The sequence below is a fragment of the Propithecus coquereli genome, unplaced genomic scaffold (assembly GCF_000956105.1).
Source record: "Propithecus coquereli isolate 6110/MARCELLA unplaced genomic scaffold, Pcoq_1.0 Scaffold92, whole genome shotgun sequence".
Lineage (NCBI taxonomy): Eukaryota > Metazoa > Chordata > Mammalia > Primates > Indriidae > Propithecus > Propithecus coquereli.
Genome location: NW_012155507.1, coordinates 2,921,216 through 2,924,927, shown reverse-complemented (window position 1 = coordinate 2,924,927; position 3,712 = coordinate 2,921,216).

Genomic DNA, 3,712 nt, shown 5'->3' with positions numbered 1-3,712 from the left:
AAAACACAACTTCTTAAGACTCATTCAGGAAGAAATAGAACTCCTGAACAGACTAATGTCGAGTAACAAAATTAAAGCAACAAAAATCTCCCATCAAAAAAAGGTCTTGCACCAGATGGTTTCACAGCCGAATTTCCAGACATACAAAGAAGAACTGGTGCCTATCGTGTAGAAATTATTTCTTAAAATCAAGAAGGAAGGAATCCTCCTCAACGCATTCTATGAAGCCAGTATCACCTTGATACCAAAGCCAGGAAAAGACACAACAAAAAAAGAAAACTACAGACTGATATCCCTTATGAATATAGTTGCAAAAATCCTCAATAAAATACTAGCAAACTGAATTTAACAGCACATCAAAAAAATAATCCACAATGACCAAATGGGCTTCATCCCAATTATGCAGGGTTGGTTCAACATGCATAAATCAATAAACGTGATTCACCACATAAACAGAAGCAAAATGAAAGACCACATGATCATTTTGATAGATACAGAAAAAGCACTTGACAAAATCCAGCACCCTTTCATGATAAAAATCCTCATCAAAGTAGGCATAGAAGGAACATATTTCAAAATTATAAAAGCCATATGTGACAAACATACAGCCAACATCATACTAGATAGGGAAAAGTTGAAAGCATTTGCCCTAAGAACTGTAACAAGACAAGGATTCCCACTGTCATCACTTATATTCAACATAGTACTGGAAGTTCTAGCCAGAGTAATCAGGCAAGAGAAAGAAATAAAGTATATGCAAATTGAGAAGTAGGTCAAACTATCACTTTTCACTTGTTATAAGATATAGGATCTAGAAAATCTCCAAGACTCCACCAAAAGACTCCTAGAATTCATAAATAAATTCAGCAAAGTCTCAGTTTACTACCTTTACTTTTTAAAAACTTGTTGACAAACAACTTTAGTACATGAATAAGAAACTAGGAATCTGACCATGCATATATACCAATTACTATTTAAATCAATTAACACTTATAATCAACTTAATCTGATGTATATTTAATGGCATTCATGAGTTGTTTGCAGGATGATTAGGCATAAATGCTAAGTAGTTAGCATAGATAGTGCTAATTGATTAGTATTGATGTTTATATACATATATCCTACTCTCTCTCTCTCACAAACATACATTCTTCCCATCTTACTTTAAGGTCTCCCATTCTCTACTAATTGTATCAGTCAAAAGACCGTGAACATTATAGACAGTGAGGGGTGGTGGCAGAAATTCTTACTAAGACTGATCACATACCTAGTTAAAAGTGGTAGATGCAAGCATCAGGAATCAGAGTGAGGTTCATTTAAGTGGTTAAATAGAGTTTAAATGTCTTGGCATATTAGTAGACAATGAAATTCAATGAGATATGGTATCCGGAAGTGGTGCTCCAAGGCCCCACTTAGATTCTCAGATCTCTGAGTATCACAAAGTCCATGATTAATGTATGATGGCAATTGGAGGGGGATAGGGCAGCAGGGATTGTCTCAAGTCTGAAGAGGGACTATGTCCTTAGTTAGGTCAGAAAGTGCCTCTCATGGCAAAGATTAAAGGGTTTCAGGTCCAGGTAATATTGATATCTTTTATTTCAGAAGTAATACTTGAAACCCATCAGAACTTATACTTTATGCCAAAAAGCAGCTAGAGTGAGCCCTCCAAATGTAAATTAGGGGATTTCACTCCCCTGCTAGACACTTCAAGTGACATTCCATCATACCTAGAATGAAATAAAAACTCATTGCCATCGCTTGCAAGGCTTACTATGACTTGCCCTGTACCTAACCCACCTTTTGGATTTTCCCTAGAACATGCCAAACCCACTGCCATCTCTAGGCTTTTGTACTTTCTGTCCTCTTTGCCTGCAACCATGGTTCATTCCTTTAATTCATTAAGGTCTCTGTTCAAATGTCACCCTCTCAGAGATGTATGTCCTCTCTGAAAACCCTTTCTAAAACAGCATGTCCTTCACTCTCTAGTCTTTATTTTTCCTTTTAGAAGACATTATTGAATACATTTATTTGTTTATTTTATACTTCCTCTATTAAATATCAACTCCATGAAGGCAATACTTTCTTTCTGTTTTATCACCTTTTATCACTAGCACCAGAGTTAGAATTACTGCTATTAAGCTAAGAAAATATAAATTTCAGAAACTCTCACTTGCATAAGCCCCTTTCAAGGCCTCACATACGATGTCATATTTATAATCTGCAGTTGTCTTTGCTACGTAGGCTTACCAACAATGTATAAGCTTTAGACCCCACTAAACCCATGTTTATCACCTAGTGCCTGCCACCTCATGAGCCCTCAACAAATATTTTCAAATGAAAGAATAAAAATAAATGAATACCTTAAATACCTTAGGATAAAAATATTTGTTGGATCTTCCCTTAATAGCAGGTTATGATAAGGATTGAGCTTGGGTTGAAAGGTGTAGGGATTTTGGGTGTCCATTTATGTTATTGGAAACGGGCTGTTCCAAAAGATCTAGAAGAGATGTTAGAAGAGGGTCTTACAGGCTCTAAAGGTAAACTTTGTTTAGTTCATAATTTTTTTCTAGTGTTAGGACACCAAATTAGGGCAGAAGTATGCATTATGATTTACTACCTTAATAAATGGTGTTCCAATTATAATTACATTCCTTATGACATAGCCCTCTTTCTCTTATATTTTTAAGCTATGAGCTACCCTTTCTGGTATATCTAGGGAGTATCCATACTTTAAGAAAATCACTGGAGCATGACTGTCTCCTCATTACTGCACTGGGTTATTTTTTCCTTTTCCCCACATAGTTTTTAGGGTCCCCAAGCCTTTTAAGAAAGTTTATGAATTTAACCAAGATTGTACCATAAAGTGGCATTTGACTAGTATAAAAATAGACACAGGCTCTATGCATACCTTGTAAATATAGTTAAATACATATATATATACACACACACACATATGAACACACATAACATGCACACATATATCTGCTTAGAGAGAGATAGAGAGAGATATAGCAAGCAAATCCTAGGATTTATTTTCACTTGTTAATAAGGAATTCATAAAAATGAGCCATTAATAAAAAAGAGCTTAGTTAAATAATACATTATACTTTAAATAATGGTCAAAACTAGTTACAATGAAAACTATCTATGAATTGATCACTCTCAATTTATAGAAGCCCATCTGCCTTGGTTTTTAATCTACTCAAATTGTTTTTTGGCCAGTAGCACTGCCTGAGGCAAATTTATATCAACCTGACAAAAAGAAATAGAAAGTCTTGCTTCAGAGGTTCTCATTGCTTAAAGCTACAATACTTCTTTAAAAGCTCGAAGGTATTATAATTAAAAATGTATCAATTGCTTAACTTGTCAACCAAAGGCAGTTATTGTAAAGCATTATTTCCCCTCAAACAGCTAGACTCTCATTGCTCATGTGTGATTGCATTTATAGAAAAAAATATAATTAAAGTGCAAATGTAACTTCTGGGAAGGAAATCTCATCAAAGCATCACCAAAACCTTCTGGAATATGTCCACATTCTGGGAAGCTGTACATAGTAACTTTCTATTCATATTTAAAGATAAACACTTGCAAACATAATTAACATGCAGATATTTGATGGCGACTTGAGGGGAGGGGTGAAAAGACTCTCTCCAGAAATGCTAATTTGATTTTAGTAACAGAAAGGAAATTGAACATGTAGGTAAAAAGATTT